Genomic DNA, 19,147 nt, shown 5'->3' on the forward strand with positions numbered 1-19,147 from the left:
CAGCAAACCCGGACTTGACATGCCGACTGTGTGGCAAAGTTTGCGGATCCAGGATTGATCTGTGCAGTCACACACGTTGGCACCAAAGACAGTGTGAGGGTATGGCAGGCGTCATCTTCTGTAGCAGGACAGCATTTAGTGTGTGTGTGTGTGTGTGTGTGTGTGTGTGTGTGTGTGTGTGTGTGTGTGTGTGTGTGTGTGTGTGTGTGTGTGTGTGTGTCATTTTTCATCTTGTTCTTCATTAAAAGTAGCAGTTCCCTCAGCGTGACGGAATGAGTTTGTTTGTTTGATACGCTACGCCATTATCACATTTACATTATTATTATTTTCTTTGGGGTGTTCTGTTCCTCATAATGTATGCTGTTTGTGTTATCACCACTGTCTTCGTAAGTGGCTATTATCATCTGTTAGTACAACAACAGCGTATACACACACACACACACACACACACACACACACACACACACACACACACACACACACACACACACACACACACACACACACGCACGCACGCACGCGCGCTGACTCCCACAGCAACAGCAACAACTTAAAACATACACAGCAAAAACTGTGACTCACATTCAGATACATACATATGCACAATAGAACAGCAGTTCTTACACCCATACACATACTGTAAGAACACAGCAATGTTTACACCCGTGGCAGTGAACACCTGTGCCTCCCGTTGCTTGACCTTACTGGTGACTACGTGACTCATGCATCGTCCCTCACCGCCTTCACAGTATCACAGTCCCCCCCCCCTCTCCTCCCCTAGGCCTAATCCTCCATCCCCCTTCCTGCCTCGCATCGTGGCAATAACCTTCCCCCCTCATCATCGCATAACACCTTTCCGATCACCCTCCCACTGCCTTCTTTTCTGGACCTAATACCCCACCATCACCCTCCTTGACCTCGGTCCATTTGTTGTATTTGCAACCTATTTTTTTTTTTTTATGTATAGACGATTATATTTACTTGAGGAGTGGCTTTTCGAGCAGGAAGTAGCTAGAACAATGTATAAAACACGTGTCATCGGATTCGAGAAGTTAGTAACCCTCCTTTCCCCTCACTCACGAATCCCCTCCTGCCTGCTTTTCAAAAACCCCCTCCCGACTCCTGTCTTGCACCTTCATATCTCTTTCCTACATCAAGACCTCAGAGTTCCTTGTTTCATTATCTCACTCTCATATCCCCTCTACTGCTTCACAACCCTTCCCTTTCCTGCCTCACTCCTTAAGACTCCTCCCCACCCCCACCGTTCTCCGCAACACCCTCAAAGCTCCCTCCTTCCTCATCAAGTCTGCACAGTTCTTTGTAGCATTATCCTTCACCCTTGCATCCTTTCGTACAGCCTCACACCCTCACAGCATATCCTTTCCTCCACTTCTTGGCATGATACAGTGCGCCCTTATCCTTCTTACGCTTTCACAGTCTTCTCTCTTATCAAATAAAACGACCTCATACCCACGCACCCTCCCCTCACACCCGTAGGCTTGCTATCCCCTCTCATCCTAGGCCTAAAACCACTACCTTTCTTGCCCACGAGTCTCCCATTTTCCTTTACTACGAGAGGTTTTCCTTAAGCTTCATACCTTCTCCACTCCTTTGTACTCCATCCTTCATTGCATTCCCTCTGCTTTCTTACACGTAGGCCAATAACCCTTTATACCTCAAGGCCTCCACACGCATTCATCTTTCTTCCTTCATACCCCTCCCTCTCCTTTTATACCCCTCTCTTCCCTCATCTCCCTTCATACCGGTATCTTCCTTCATACCCTCTCTCCCTTCCTGGCCCCTCTTCCTTTCCTCCTTTCCCTGCATGCCCCCCGTCTCCCTTCATACCCACTTTCTCTTTATACCCCTCCTCTCCCTTTCCCTTTATCGTCCTCCTCAGCGTTTATACCCTCAGCCCATCAACCCTCCATACCCGTAGGCCATTAACCCTTCTACCCCCTCCCCCAGTCGCTTCCTCCGACACCCACCACTAATCCTCTCATGTCCCCTGTGACTTCCTTCTGCTAAGTGGGGTGGAGAGGAACCAGCACCAGGCAGTTGTTTTGATTAGACTTGATGCAACATTCATCTTTCATGTTGGTTCGTGTCATTAAAAGCCCCCTCACTGCAAAATGTATGCCATAAATTGAGGAAAATTGTCCCTGGCCACAGCAAAAATAATAATAAAGAAAACATCATTCAGTACATTAACCCCGTCTGTCCAGTGATTTTATATATATATTTATTTTTTTTTTCAGTCAACCAAACACTATAGATGATTTTACTCGGATTTAGGGAGCGAAATAAAATCGTCTGTTGATAGAATAAAACAAATTATATTATCGGAGTGAAGAGGTTAAGGGTGTGTTTGCCTGACCTTCACTACGAGCGGTTTCTTCTTAGCTGAATACAGTATAAGCGTGGAGTGTGTGTGTGTGTGTGTGTGTGTGTGTGTGTGTGTGTGTGTGTGTGTGTGTGTGTGTGTGTGTGTGTGTGTGAGAGAGAGAGAGAGAGGGTGAGTGTTCCTATGTACATTGGGTGTGTACACTACAGACCTCGCAGGTGTTGTTCATTTTCTCCTTCTCTCCGGCTTGGAGTTGGATGTGGGCCTGAGCATAGTCACGTTTCCACTTCCTACCCTCCTTCACCCCTACTCCACCTTCCTACCATCCGCCTCCTCCCCCACCTCTCCTTCCCTCATCCTCCACCCTCTTCCCATCCACCTCCCCTCTAGCCCCCTCCTCCACATTCCGTCCCTACCCCTCCACCTCGCTTTTATGCACTCTTCCACTCGTCTACGCTTCCCTTCCACTGTCCACCCTGCTTGCTATTGTTCACGCTTCCTCCACTCCACACTTCCTCCCCTTACTGCTTTTATCCGGTCTTCCTCTCCACCCCCCCTACCTCATTCACATAGATTTCGAACTATCTTTCATCCACTCCTTCACTTCTTCATCTTTGCTTACATCCAACTACTTTTAAATCCATTTCCTTTGTCTCCATATCTCCATGTCATCCACCTTTCTCCCTCGCAGTTTTTGACTCTCTCTCTCTCTCTCTCTCTCTCTCTCTCTCTCTCTCTCTCTCTCTCTCTATTTTTTACCTTCACCAACCTCACTCCTCAACCAGCACCTGCCCTCGCTAATGCCAACTTTTTCTTTACGTTTTTTATGTATCGACTCTGGGGGTATTTCTCTGTCTTTTGTCTTTGTTTTTCCTTATTGAGAGTGAATTGAAATAGACACGTGTATTGAAACTTTGTTGATATTTCTCTTGTGTGCACAGTCATCTCAGTCATAATGGAATTTTGTTTTGATGCATTACGTACACAGCTTAAAATATTAATAATAATAATAATATGTCCGTCTATTAATCTGTTAGTATCCATTTTATTCTGTCAGGAACCTAGAGGCCTGAAGCTAGTTTACTCAGTCCCGACATCAAGGTTAGTGTGACAAGCCTTGCACATCGCTGAGTGGCATTATGCGAGCAAAAACACCAACCAGTCCTTGGATGCAAACCCTTTCGGGCCCCATCTGGCTGCAGCGCCTTTTCCCACGAGATCACCAGACATTATTTCGTTATATGGTTACCCTCCTACGTAGTAAATAGTTTCCTGAGTTACAGGAAATCATTTGGCATGTCACTCAGTATAGCCACCTGAAGGTACTGTAGTACTACTTTACGTCGAATGAATGGTTAGTGGGCAACCCCACGTAGCACATACCCGGTAATAATAAATCACAATAACATTACTGTATTATTATTATTATTATTATTATTATTGTTGTTGTTGTTGTTATTACTACTGCTACTACTATTATTATCATCCTCTTTATATTGTAAAACCTCCAGATACAGCTTTTGTAGAGTACATTCCCTTTCCTGAATTTTTATCGGATTAAGATGATGGTATTGATAATGAAAATGTGTAAGCGATGGATGGGAAATTATTTAGCGTCACAGTAATCCTCATTTGTTACCGTTGTGTCGATTAGGGTAACACCTGTTTCCTGTCGTCCTTAGTTTCCTTTTTCCCTTCCCTCCCCTCCCCTACCCTCCTCTCCTCTCCCCTCTTCTCCCTTCCCTTCCCTTCCCTTCCCTTCCCTTCCCTTCCCTTCCCTTCCCTTCCCTCTTCTCCTCTCCCCTCCCTCATCCTTATCTTCAGCTCATATAATTAGCTACCGGTATCTTAATCATACTCCTCTTTGTAACAAATATTCCCGAAAGGACCATTAGATCTGTTTTTGTTTGCTTTCTCTTGGACTCCTTTGGGCTCCCCTTCCCTTCTCCTGCCTCACGCTTCATCATCTTTCCCTCACATTCTTATCCCTTTTCTCCCTTCCTCTCACTTTTCACTCACATCACTGCCCCCTCACCTCCTTTTCCTTCCCCCATCACACTTCCTCATCTTTCCTTCACGCTCTACTCAGTCGTTTTATTTACCCGTTTTCATCTCTCGTCTCACTAATCTTACTGGCCCCTCACGTCGCCTCTCGTTTATCTCTCATGCCTTTCGTCACACTTCTCTGCCATACCTCGACTTTCTCTTTTTCCGTCTTATTCCTTTCACATTTCTTTTTCTGTTACCCTTCCTCACCAATCCTTCGCATTCCCCCAATTTTTCACCACCCCTCGTCTCCTCTCCCCCTACACTTATCTTCTTTCCCCCTTGTTTCTTAACTCTTGTTTCTTTCATTAATCTCTCCTCCTCTTCCTTTCACATCTGTCCCTCTCTTCTTTTCACTTCCTTTCCCTTCATCTCTTCTCACCCACAGGTCCTCTTCGCTTTCCCCTTCTTCAGTCTTTCTTGCCCTCTCCATTATCCCTTTCCCATCCTGTCCCTTCTTCCCATCACGTCATCTCTCCCAAACCAACTCCCCTCTCCCTCCCTCCATCTTTCCTCCCCTTCACTTCATATCTCGTCCCTCTCTTTTCATGTCTTCCCTTCTCTTTATCTCACTTCGCCATGCCTTCCCTTCCCTGACCTGATTCTGCATGCTTAACCCTTTGACCAGTCCCATAGGCTATTTTGATCTCAAGGGGTAGGGGTCCCAAGTACATCTACTCCCATTCTTGTTACAGAGAGAGAGAGAGAGAGAGAGAGAGAGACTGTTTTTAAATAATTTAGCTCCCTTTTGTCTCCCAAATATCTTTTTTACTGCCACTTAACGAAGCTACCTCGTATATATAGTGAGCCAGCTGGCCTTCTGCTGTCAACATCACCACCTCCACCACCACCATCATAATCCTGTTTCCTTATTTCGCCTTCATTCTCATTCTCTTACCTCCTGTCTTTCTCCTCCTCCTCCTCTGCTCTTGCTCTTTCAGCCCACTTCCCCCTTCGTCCCCTGTCCCTCCTTGTTTGTCCTCCGACGACCCGACATGATCATCTTGTCTGTCGGGTCATTTATCGCCTTTGATATCACCCCTTCCCTTCCCTTCCCTTCCCTTCCTTCCCTTGTCCTTCCTCTTACTTATGCTCCCCTTTCCTCCCTCTCTTCTCATGCTATTCCTTTTTCTTCTACTCCCCATCCTTCCCTTCCATTCCCTCCCTTTTCTTTCCCTTCTTTTCCTTTCCATTCTCTCTCTTTTCTTTCCCTTCCTTTCCCTTCCATTCCCTCCCTTTTCTTTCCCTTCCTTTCCTTCCCTCCTCTTCCTTTCCCACCATCTGTTCCTCTCCATCCTATCTCTTCCAGTTTGTTCCTCCCCATCCCTTCTCCACATCCCATCTAGTCCTTCCCCATTCCTTCTCCCCTAGCTTCTCTCACCCCAGCGCATTCTTTCTTCCCTCCCCTTTCATCTCCATCCCTAATTCTCCTTCCCAACTACCTTCCCCCCTCCTTAACTGCCCCTTTCCCTCCCCCTCCCCCACCCTACCCTGTGCTGAGAAATACAGCTTATGATCAAAACGTGCTGGTATGTGGTTATGGAGTGAATTTCATAACCGAGCACACGTGAGTTGCAGTAGTCTGTCCTTTAGGCTGCATCACGTTTTCTTTATTTTTCTTTCTTGTTCTGACCATCCTTTTCCTCATTTTCTCTTCATTAATGGTGTAAATATAAAATTTCTCTCTCTCTCTCTCTCTCTCTCTCTCTCTCTCTCTCTGTGTGTGTGTGTGTGTGTGTGTGTGTGTGTGTGTGTGTGAGAGAGAGAGAGAGAGTTTTTTTGTTTTAGTGTCTAGGGGTGCCTTCGTTCCTCTTATATATCTTTGTTTTTTCCATCTTATAGTTCCCGTTTCCTTCCTTTTTCTTTTCCCCCCCTTCCTTTGCAGCCCTTTTCATTCCTTTTGTTTTTTTCGTCCCTTTTCCTCCACCGTTTTCTTCCTCTTAATCATCTGTTCCTTCGTACTTCTCTCTTTTATCTTTCTCATCTCCATACTCCTCCCTTCCATTTCCTTTTTAATGTATTTTACATTTTTCTTCCTTCCTCCACTTTCTTTTCCCTCCTCTTCTTCCCACTCTTTCTTTTCTCTCTCTCTCTGTCTCTGTCTCTCTCTCTCTTCCCTTCCACCGTTCGCTCTTTAGTTCCTCTTCTCTTCCTTCTATTTTTTACTCCACTACCCTTTCTTCATCCTCCTACCTTTTCATTTTTACCTTTTTTTCACGTCTCATCCACCATTAAGAAGCGTAATCCGACAAGAGTACAGGTCTTAAAATTCCCATGCACTATTTACCCCATCCTACCCCAGCTTCCCTGTCCTTTCTTACCTTCACTTCCTCTCCCCACACTTCCCTTTTTCTTGTTCCTCTTCCAACCTTCCATTTATCCCTCTCCCTCCTTTCTTCCTTCCTTTCCCCTCTTACTGGCCCCTTTCCCTCGCTTGTTTCCCCTCCTCTTTTTCCATCATTACTTTTCCATGCCCCTTTCCTTTTCCCCTCTTTTCCCTACTCTTCCCCCATCCCCTTCCTTTCCATCATCTCCCTCCATTCTGCCTTCTCCCTTTCCTTCTCCCTCCTGTCCTCCCCATTTCATCTCTTTCCATCATTCCTTTCTTCCCTTTCCTCAAGGATAAAATAAAATAGATCCACTGGCTAGAGGCTATTATTCTTTTCCCTGTCTGCCTCTTTTATTCCCTAGTCACCCTCTCGAGCCTTCTTTCTTTACCCTCCCCCCCCCCCACACACACCTCTTACTGTGCCTCTTTCTACTTAGCTCTACCCCTCCCCTTCCCCCCTTCTCACCGTCACCACTTCTTCTGAGAGCTTTCCTCCCAACTCTCCATCGTATTGTGCTTCTTCCATTTAATTCACCTCTCTCGTCTCATCTCCATCTCTTAGCCTTAGTACGATGACATTTTTTTTTTTTTCATACTTGCAGCAGACAGAAAGCTACATTAGGTCTTACTGGGACGTGTAGTGCAGGGCTTAGGAACAAGTTCCTTTTTTTTTTTTTTTTTTTTTTAAATACCGTTAGACGATATCACCTTACGAGAGACTCTTTATAGTTAGGGAGTTAAGCTTTCCTTCAGGATATGCCTTATGTTCTTCTCTCCTCTCTTCTTACATTTGCTCGTCTCTCTCACATTCTTTCCCATCCTTTCACCTTCCTCTCCGCCTTGCCTTCTCTCCTCTATTTTCCCCAACCCACTCGTTCTCCCCTCCACGTCTCCCACCTTGTTTCCCTTTTCGCCATCATTTCCTCCCACACTTTCGTCCCCTTCCCCCGACCTTCTCTCCTTCCCTACTCCATGTCCTCAGCTGTGGGCCATTTGTTTATTCTGCGTGATGATGTCCGAGTGGAAACCCCGCGTCACTCGAGGTTTATATATAGATTCAGGCTTCAACTGAGTCTGTTTACGCGTGGATGAATGAGTGAGGGTAAATGGCAGTTTGTGAATGTGGGAGTAGGTGCATGAATGGGTTAGTTAATGAGTGCAAAATGTATGTCTAGAGTGGGTTACATATAGACTTATACTTATGTGTGTTTTCTTGTGGGTGAATGTTTGGGGAGGAAGAATGGTTTGTCTAGATGGGATGAGTGTAGGTGTAGGTGTATAAATAGATGAGTTAATGATGGGAAGTGTGTGTTTAGAGTGGGTTATATATAGACTCATTCTCCAGCAAAGTTTGTTTACGTGCGGATGATTGGGTCGCGGGAAATAGTGGTTTGTATAGATAGGATGAGTGTAGGTGTAGGTGTATAAATAGATGAGTTAATGAGTGTGAAGTGTGTGTTTAGAGTGGGTTATATATAGACTCATTCTCCAGCAAAGTTTTTTTACGTGGGGGTGATTGGGTCGCGGAAAATACCGGTAGTGGTGTGTGTGCTTGGGGGTGAGTGTAGGTGTTGGTGAATGTGTGAGTTAATAAGCATGAAGTGTATATTTAGATGAGTTTACATACTGTATGTATACTCATACTCCAGCTAAGTGTGGGTGAATGGGTGGCAGAAAATGGCGGTTTGTGTAGTGGAGTGAGTGTGAGTGTATAGAGTAAGTTAAACAGATAGACTATATATATATTTATATATATATGTAATATATATATGTGTGTGTGTGTGTGTGTGTGTGTGTGTGTGTGTGTGTATAGCCTATAGACTTAGGCTCCAACTAAGTATTTCCGTGTGGGTCATGGGTGTAGGGTAATGGGGATTTGTGTAGAAAGGGAGGCTTGTTGGTGTTAGTGTACGTGAATAGATGTGGGTATATATAACGCCACACGATTTTGCTCCGTTGAGGGAAATACTAGCAGTCAAACTGTTAACATAGGTGTTTTTTTGGGGGGGTTTGTGTAAGGATGTGTGTGTGTGTGTGTGTGTGGATGTGGTGGATGGAGGAAGTGACTGAGGTGTATTGTGTTGAGTTGTGTATGCAGGGCAGGGGAGGACGACCAGCTGGAATATTGTTATGCTGATGGGTTGTTGTTAGATAAGCGGTCTCTCTCTCTCTCTCTCTCTCTCTCTCTCTCTCTCTCTCTCTCTCTCTCTCTCTCACACACACACACACACACACACACACACACACACACACACATTCACACACACAGCTTATTTTACGTGGCTTAGCAGATGACAATACTGTGACTCTCCGTATTTTCCGTATTTCATCGTGACAAGCATCATATTCAAGGGTTACCGGTATTCTGTGTTTACCAATCAACATGCAAGGTGTAGAAACGGTAATTTTAGCACAAATTGGAGTAAAAAGATTGTTGTTGTGGTAGTAGTAGTAGTAGTAGTAGTAGTAGGAGGAGGAGGAGGAGGAGGAGTAGTAGTAGTAGTAGTAGTAGTATATATAGTTGTTGTTGTTGGTCTTGTTGGTGTTGGGTATTATTATTATTACTATTGTTATTATTATTATTATTATTATTATTATTATTATTATTATTATTATACTATCTAGTATGTAAACGCAGTGCATTACACCTGTTACTGAATTATTGCGCATATCATGTCCACGGTGCGTTAACCAAGTCAGTCCTTTTCTGGCGCCATTGACGTCATTTGTCCCTGGCACTGAGCGTAGTGTCTTCTCAGGGCCCTTGATAGTGCGTAGTAATGTCAAGACCACCATAGAAACACGGCAAGTTTTTATATAGAATCCTTAGCCAGTTAATGTGATTAATACATGTTCGTGGCATTTTTTTTTTTTTTTCCAGAAGCAGTGTTTTGTAGTGTTATTGTCACAGGCACATTGACTCTAGTTCGGCTGTGAAATGTCTAGTGGCTGTACGAGGTTAGGTGAACAGTTTTACGAGAGGATGGAGGGTGAAAGATTGACGAAGAGAGTGTATGTGAGTGAGGTGGAGGGTGGAAGAGGGAGGGGGAGACCGAGGATGAGATGGAGGGATGGGGTGGAGAGGTATATGAGAGAGGGGGGTGTGAGTTGGGAGCAGGGCAGTGAAATGGCGGGGGACAGGGCGACTTGGAGGCGATTTGTTTGTGGCCACCCCAAACGGGATTGAGGCGTCTGGCAATAGATAGATAGATAGATAGTTAATGAACGTTTCAGAATTCTGCTGCTCATTGATTCTCAGATTTTATGATAAGTTCTGTGGTGAATATTATATTTTGTTTTAAAGGAAGGATAGGGAATGGCAAGTGAAAAATCTTTCTACGTCTTTTCTTGGAATAATAATAATAAACCTTACTTAAGAGATGGAAGTGTTTTATATATATATATATATAATACACTGTCCCAGGTCATAACGTTCTTAATAGTGCGAGGTGGGCTTAGGCTTAGCAGGGGTTGGGTCACATCTGGTGAAGAGGGGTGAGTTGGTTTATGCTAACCCTTTGGAGTCATGTGACATTTTGTATGGGCTTATTCGTGCTTCCTCAACACGATTTTATTCAACTTAGGAGAACCTTCTTGGCGTAAGAGTTAATGAAAGCTTTATATAACCTCTCTAGCTCCAAAAGTCTGTCATGAGGTGAATAAAATCGTCTGTAAATAACGAGTATAAAATTAATATTACGCCATGGGAGTCAGTGGGTTAAAGATTTTTTTTTTTCTTTTTACGGTAGCATCAGATATGGTTGCCTTAGCAGTAGAAGAGTAGTCAGAACAATATGATAATAAACACACATTGCTCTCATTTACCCAGCTCTCATGAGTCATATAAAGAAGGGGTTGAGAAATGTTATGGAGGTTCTTTAATCTTTGAATGATAGAATTTTCCGTAGCTAAAAATAATTATCTCTTGTCAGCTTGATTAAAATATTCGTGTGTAACAGAGGGGGGGGGGGAAACGCGTCTTACCACTTGGCAATAGATTTTCCCTTGGCTGAATTAAATGGTTTACTCCTAGCCTCATCCCATTCTTAGGTAGGAAAAAAAAATGATGACGACTGCGACGACTTTTCGTCAGCCAGCGAAAGTTATAATGTGGAGAGACATGAGGTAACCTATAACCCCTTCATTACGGAGAGGCTTCTTTCATTGGACTCAAGCTAACACTGGACGATTTTTTGTAACACAGAGAGTAGGCCAGCCTACTCTCATAATACCTCTGCCTTAGACTGTCTACACCACACTACATGCACGTTAGATATTACACCATTTTCATCCCCCTTGGCAATGGCTGCTTTCCGAATTGCATCTCTTTGGAACTTGCTTCCCCAGAGTTGTTTTCCTCAAAACTTCATCCCACGGCTGTTCAAGTCCAAGTGTTACAGATTTTTTTTTTTTTTTTTTTTTTTTTTAAAGAATGGAAGACACCTGTAATCTGGTGTATGGAAATTTTTTTATTCATTTGTTTTTCATTCCTCTCTTCTGATATTTAAAAAAATCTCTAGTCACGGAGTCAATTAAGGCTATATAATTATAGCCCCCCAAGTTCGAAAATATTCTGAGTCAGTATTATCGTTGGGAGAGACAGCAAGAGTATAATTATAAAATATGAACTAAGTCCCCAGATGAAGGTGGTTAGTAAGATCTGATTCACTTTGTTTATGGCAGACCTAAGTTTACGAGCTTATACTGGTGCCGCCACGTCTCCGCTCCATCTTTGCGTTGCCAGGTTCGAAGGGGACGAATGGGGAAAATTTGGAATCGATATATAGAAGAAGAACTTGGAAAATTAGAACTTAGAACCTAAATATAAGAGAGTGAGGAAAAATCCGACCTTGAAAAATTAAAGCCTGGAAGCGAAATTAAAAGACCTAAAGAAGAAAATAGGCATACTTTTACTATGAGGGGACATGCGAGGAAAATTCTGCCGTTCATTCACCTTCATTTGGTCCAGAATTTTTTCCTCTTGCTGCATATTTCATGTATCTCATTGACAAAACTAGACAATGCTGGGCTCTACATCTTCTCCATAGCACTTCTCAAGACTAGCATTATATTCTAGAGTTAATGTTAGAGCTCAGCGTTCAGTATGGAAAGATGGCAGCTTTAGCAAGATCTTATTCACTGTTGTTTGTGGCGGAATCCAATTTACGATCCTTCTGAGGGTTTGTCATACTGCCCTCCTTTCACTTAGCCTCCCGTGTTGTCAGGTTCTAAAGGAAAGGCTAAATAGAGTAAATTGTTGCTTGGGACTGAAATATTTAAGGAGCCAGAGAGTACAGCTAGAAGGAGGACGAAAACGTGTTGGTTCCTAAGCTAATTTTTAAACTCGGTAGGTGAGGTAAATAGGCTCATCAAGGTCGAACAGAAACATACATGAAATTTAAAGGAAAGACGACGGAAAGACGAAGATACAATTTTGTCTTTCCCAGAGTTAAAATGAAAATGAACAAATAATGGAAACTACAGTGTTTACCTGAAGAAAGGAATGAGGGAAGTCAGAGGGAAGATAAATTCGGTTTTGCCTGTCAGTGAAATAATTTAAAAAAGAACAAGCATTCGAGAGCTGACACTTTAAGGAATGAAAAAAAAAAAATTAATTGGAGCATGTATACTGTACGCTTTATGTTTTTCACAGGACCAAATTCAGAGTATATACCTCACTATCCGACTTGAATGCGGGCTACAGAAACGTCTCCGGCAATATATTATTCTCTGTACACTGACTCGGCCTAAGATATTTGTTATTTTGCAGTTTTTTCACGAATCCCATTGGCAGAAAAGTACCGCGGCTCTACATCCTTGGCATAATTTTCTGAAATAAAACTAATCTTAACAGCTCAGTATTCACGATGGAGAGATGACAGTTTTAGGCCAGGTTATTTTAACAAGAGTATAGTCTGACCCGGCTGTGAGTAAACGTGGCTCCTCAATTCATTTTCGAACCTAACAACCATAGCCGCAGTCACAATCTCATAGCTTTGAAATCTGACGCCCGTGACATATCTGTTTGTACACATTCTTACCTGGATTATATCCCTGATGGCTGTGATCGCCCTCCCTGAACTGAATCTTGCGCTGCCAGGTGAAGGTAAATAAAAAGGAGAGTGGGATGCTTGCAACGTGGATCACAATATATAGAGAAGTCAGCTGGGGGTCTAACACACACACACACACACACACACACACACACACACACACACACACACACACACACACACACACACACACACACACACACACACACACTCTCTCTCATCTTGGCAGCAAGACTTAAGGTATATGTAAGTAACCGGTATATACGGTATATAATCTTCATCCTCACCCTCATCCACCATTTTTCTTATTTTTATTTTCAAGACGAATTAATAAAAATATAGATACAGCATAAAGATCTATACCTTAGTTGGAACACTAAATTGAATATAAAAGAAATAGTATAACGGTGCCTGACATGTTGAGAGGGAGAGAGAGAGAGAGAGAGAGAGAGAGAGAGAGAGAGAGAGAGAGAGAGGAATGTCAACTGGAGGTCCAATTGGTTTTTGTTTTCGCGGAACTTTCATAACCTGTTTATTGGAGGGAAAAAATGAAAATAAGAAAAGTGAAGTAACAAGTTAGGTGAGAGAGAGAGAGAGAGAGAGAGGGAGAGAGAGTTTGTGTGCGCATAACAGAGAGGGAATGAAGGGAGATATATGAGAAAAAAAATGTAGTGATGTAAGAAATTAAAATAAACAAGACGCAGCAGATTACAAGACCTAAGCCCCGTCTTTTTTTCATTTTTTTTTCATCACGTGTATTCTCGTACTAGCTTGTCCATATATCCATTATCTGTCTGTTTATCGTGCTGTATATCTGTCTGTAATCCTTTACCTAACCCCAGACTCCTAATCCCAGAGTTGATCAGGATGGCCTCATTAAACCTGCCACCAAACTCTAACCCGTCTTAACTTCATCCCCCTGATCCAACTTTCACTCCCATGTGAACTCTCCCAGCTTGTCCTTTGATCTCGTTCTCGGTCTTCCTCTCCCATATTTATCCTTTCTCTCATCTGCTTCACCATTTCGTCCGTTTTATCCTTCCATCTTGTTCTAGGTCTCTCGTTCCTCCATTTTTCCCTCATTCCTTTTTGGTTTTCCCCGTTCACTTGATATTCTCTCTCTCTCTCTCTCTCTCTCTCTCTCTCTCTCTCTCTCTCTCTCTCTCTCTCTCTCTCTCTCTCGATCTTTTATCTCTTCCACTTTATCCCTTCATCTCCTTCTCTGTCTCCTACCCCCCATTCTCCATCAGCTACACTACTATACTCATTCTTACGCTATAATTATTTTTATCTTTCATCGTTCCTCCTGAACCCAAAGACGTGTTGCCAGGTGTAAAATAAAAAAGCAAAGTATTCGCCGCCAAGATAATTAAGCAATAAAAAAACACCTGTGAAGATCCGAGTATAAGTTTGTGTATCGTGTAACCTTGAACACCTGTGAATAGTAATCATCATCATCATCATCATCATCAGCATCATCAGCATCATCATCATAATAATAATAATAATAATAATAATAATAATCCCTGAATAAGAATATGATTAGTGGATGAAAATAGAGGAGGGTGATTTTAACTCTCAGATTCCTATGGCTTACCTTCGCTGAATAAAATCGTCTGTAGTTGAGTAAATACTATGAGTTGTATCGACTTTGAGGGGGTTATTAAAGACAGCACTCTCAGGCTTGTATGACTTGGAAGGGCGTGAAATGGGAGGGTTAATGAGGATCAAAGAGCAAATTAATGAGGATCAAAGGGCAGGTTAACGAGAATCAAAGAGCAGGTTAACGCGAATCAAAGAGCAAGTTAACGAGAATCAAAGAGCAGGTTAACGAGAATCAAAGAGCAGGCTAACGAGAATCAAAGAGCAAGTTAACGAGAATCAAAGAGCAGGTTAACGAGGATCAAGGGGCGGGTTAACGAGAATCAAAGAGCAGGTTAACGAGAATCAAAGAGCAGGTTAACGAGAATCAAAGAGCAAGTTAACGAGAATCAAAGAGCAGGTTAACGAGGATCAAGGGGCAGGTTAACGAGAATCAAAGAGCAGGTTAACGAGAATCAAAGAGCAAGTTAACGAGAATCAAAGAGCAAGTTAACGAGGATCAAGGGGCAGGTTAACGGGAATCAAAGAGCAGGTTAACGAGGATCGAAGAGCAGGTTAACGAGAATCAAAGAGCAAGTTAACGAGAATCAAAGAGCAGGTTAACGAGGATTCAAGGGGCAGGTTAACGGGAATCAAAGAGCAGGTTAACGAGTATCAAAGAGCAGGTTAACGAGAATCAAAGAGCAAGTTAACGAGAATCAAAGAGCAGGTTAACGAGGATCAAGGGGCAGGTTAACGGGAATCAAAGAGCAGGTTAACGAGGATCGAAGAGCAGGTTAACGAGGATCAATGAGCAGGTTAACAAGCATCAAAGAACAAACAGGAGTAGTCAGATTCGCTTTTGTTTACCGCGATCCTTTAAAGACCCGCGAATAAGAAAACTATGAAGTGAACAAAAGTGTAGAGAGAGAGAGTGAGCTGGTTGAGCTGGATCTAGAAATACACTGGAGGAAAGCCAGCATAGTGTGCAGTTCTCTTGCAAATTCCGCGTAACTTTCAAAACCCGTGAATATGCGTAGTGCATGAAAATAAAGCGTAGAGAGAGAGAGAGAGAGAGAGAGAGAGAGGGGAGTTCCTTAATTTTTTCAGACCGTTTTGTTCCACGATTTTATTTAATCCCAGAAGGAACTCAGGTGATGAAGCGTTTTTTATGAGGCCTATCTAACCCCTCCAGTTCGAAAAGACACTTCAAGTGAATAAAATCGTCTGGCCATAGCAAGAATGAAATAAAAAAAATAAGAAACAATACATCATGGGATTGAAGGAGTGACGAAACGGACCTAAATGTCAAGAAATAATGAACCTCTTCACTCGTATTGTCACTTCTGTTATTTCTACCTAAAGACGATTTTATTCGGCTTAGGAGAGGATTTTCGATTTGTAGGGGTTATAATGCTCTCGTTAAATCGTCAGGGGGATGCAAGAAGAAATATAAAATACGGCATCGAACTGAAGTGATTAGTCAATATTTTTTTTTTTTTTTTTACGGCAAAGAAGTCTCCGCTGCAATTGAATGTCATGAATTATTTTGCTTTTTAGTGTTCACTTGAACAATTGTTATAGTTGTGTTCTGTAGCTGTATTAGTGAAGATAAAAGTATACGGTAATTAGGCTGTCTTGTACGCAACTTACGCTCAGGAAAGTTTATGAATACAGATTTAAACGTGTACGCAGGAAGGGGTGATACAGAGTGCGCAGGAACTCCCCTCCCCTCCCCTCTGCTAACCACGCACCACCAACTTTTAAGGGTTCCAGTCCCTACCATTAGTATCAAGGCTGAACCATTACGCACTCGCTCAGCTAAATAAAATCGTCTGGTGTTGGCTGGAAAAGTAAAGAGTTGTTAAGGCTCTCTGAGGATTAATGGTGCTAGCAGTAACAAATTATTATAACTAGCCTTCAGGTGAAGAAAATCGCCAGGGATTAGCTGGAAACACTAGGGCTGTCCCGACCATTAGAAGTTAACATAACACACCACCCGTAACATGCCTAGAATGTGACATATGGTAAGTGGATGGGAGTGGTGGTAATGTGTGCGAGGTCGTGGCTTATGTAGTAAATGTACAGTAAACCAGATTTTGATTTATGTTCTGAGGACGTAAGAGACCCCGGACCTCAGCTCATGCCCGCCGTCCAACACCCCATTTCTCCCTCTCTTCCCGCTTGAAAAATCATTTGTGCAAACTAGAGACCGTTTTAAAAATGTTTCATATGATTATTTCACCTCTCTGTCTCAGGATTGTCTGATATACGTTTGTCTTTATTCATATAACTACCCCACACTTCACAGCCAAACTTATTTTAATATTGAAGTGTCAAAGTGAAAAGATAAATAAATCTGGTAGTGGTTAACTTATGATGAATTGCTTATACTTTAAATTGCTTAAATTCCTAAAGTAATCGTTCTGGTCTCGATGGGAGAATAAAAATAAAAGGGACAAAGAAAGTAAAGTCGAGGAGACATCTTGGAGTGAAGAGGATTAATATAAGAGCCTGAAAGCGAGAAACCATAGCAGGGGGTCCGATTCGCTTTTGTTTTTCGCGGAACCACTCAACGAGCCTATTTGTCCTTTGCTGAGGTTGTTGAACACACTTGGGATAAACTCCTGTGGTTTAGAATCACAAAGAAACTGACAACCTATTCCTTCCTTCAGTATTTATTTATTTGTTTGTTTATCTGTTATGAAGCTCAAGAGACGTGACCTTTCTCCAAAACTGTAGAAACTAATCTTTGGTACAGGAGGAAAAGTTTTGCTTAAACTCATTGTTTATTTTTGCAGGAAGGACAAGGAAGGAAGACTACAGTACATTTCCGACACTTGATTTTCCTGCAAAAATAATTTACCAGCAAAAACAAATCGAGTTACGACAGAGAGTTGATCCTCAAGTTTTTATGAATCCGGTCAAATATTTGCTCTCAAGAAGAACAAGGAGAGGCGAGTGATGTTGCTGCCTTGTGCTTCCCAGTCTCTTGTCCTTCCTGCTAAAAATAAATCAGAGTTACAAGAGAGAGTTGGGCATAAGTTTGTTCGTGAATCCAGGGTCCGTATTTAACACGAATCTTAAGCTGTTTCCTGGATAAACAAATCTTGAAAGCTATAGTCAATGTTATCAGAGATGGTACAGATTTTCATATTGTTTTAAATGATGTTCACTCGGGTTTTATTTTGAGATGTTTGTTAACTTATGAATTGAGATACAACAAGCAGTCGTATTCCTTTCTCTGCGATGCCGTCTTTATTTTATTTTATTTTGCTACTTACTAGGGGAGTTTAATCAGCTTAGAAGAGGCATTTCGAAATGGGGGGGTTAGATATTACCTGCATTAACCCCTTCAGCACGAGTCCTTGGCTAAGCGGAATATAATAGCCGTCTGGAAGTAGCACAAAGGAGTGAAAGAAAAGCAATCACCAATAGACAAGAGGGGCCTTTCGATGATGTTAAAAAGAAAAAAAAAAATGTATATATATTTAATTTTGTGAGTGGATAAGGAGAGCAAAGGAAGAAGGCATTAGTAAACTAAAAAGAAGTCGTGTGATTGAAGTTGCCAAGTTCAGGAAACTTTGTAAATATAGAACTCGGGTCCTGGTCGGTTGTGGTCGTCCCCGTTGAACCGACTGTCGTGTTATTGCCAGGTCGTGTCGTGTTGGGCTCTTTTGCCAAGTCACCCCCCCCCCCTTCCAATATGCATGCACATAGTTTATAAACTCTTTCTCTCTCTCTCGTCTGTGTGTTGCCGGATTGTTTCTGCGCGGTGTGACAGTGGTGCAGATCTGTCGGATTGATTCAGGTTCTCTCTCTCTCTCTCTCTGGTCTGTGTGTTGCCGGGTAGTTTCTGCGCGGTGTGACACATTGGTGCAGATGTGTCACATTGATACAGGTTCACTCTCTCTCTCTCTCTCTCTCTCTCTCATTATCCACTCTGTACTCTGAGTTCACCCATCTCCCCTATCGGTAAAATATACAAGAGAGAGAGAGAGAGAGAGAAGAAGGGGCTGATGGGCAAGAGTATCAGGTGTGAGCCAGTTGACACTTCAGGAAGTCAGCAACCTTGACCGAGCCATGCAGGGAACACGTGTATGTTTATTTTGGTAGTTGGTGGTGGTGGTGTCCCGTCTATTCACTTTCCTTGTCGTTAGCTTATGCACACTGTTTATTTGTTGTTATTATACTGTTTCATGCCTGGCTTATCTACTGTTATTTGTTGTTGTTTGCTGTATGCTTCTCTTGTCGGTGACTTATCCACTCAGTTGTTATTGTTTAATGTACTTTTTGTTTCTTATCCACTTTTATATGCACTTTTTGTTGTTTGCTGTACTTTGCCGTTCAGTCAGCTACGCTCTTTCCTTGTCTTTGAGAGATCCATTGCCCTTTCTTGTCAGCGAGTAATCCACTCTCTTTCCTTGTCTTGGAATGATCCACTCTCTTTTCTTGTCTTGGAGTGATCCACTCTCTTTGTCATTAAGTAATCTAGTCTCCTTATGAGTGATTAATCCACCCTCCTTATCATTGAGTGATGAACTCTCTTTGTCCGTGAGTGATTCACCCCTTTACTTTATCCCTGAGTTATCCACTGTCTTTCTTTGTCTTTGAGTGATCCATTCTTTTTCTTTAATCCTCTCTCTTTCCTTGTTATTGTGTTGATCCAATATCTTTCCTTGTTGAGTGATCCACTCTCTTTCTTTGTTGTTGAGTGATCTACTCTCCTTCCCAAGCGTTGAGTGATTCCCTCTTTCTTTTCTTAGAGTGATCCACTCTTTCCTTGTCTGTGAA

The 19,147-nt window shown here is 42.6% G+C and overlaps 1 protein-coding gene across 4 annotated transcripts in view; it reads left to right on the forward strand.

The window, feature by feature from the left end:
* Positions 1 to 19,147, forward strand: part of BNIP3 (BCL2 interacting protein 3) — a 125,140-nt gene that overhangs the window by 27,472 nt on the left and 78,521 nt on the right. The window lies entirely within an intron of this gene.

The sequence above is a fragment of the Coenobita brevimanus genome, chromosome 93 (genome assembly GCF_032717465.1).
Source record: "Coenobita brevimanus isolate Jiangsu-jjx chromosome 93, ASM3271746v2, whole genome shotgun sequence".
In the NCBI taxonomy this organism is placed as follows: Eukaryota; Metazoa; Arthropoda; class Malacostraca; order Decapoda; family Coenobitidae; genus Coenobita; species Coenobita brevimanus.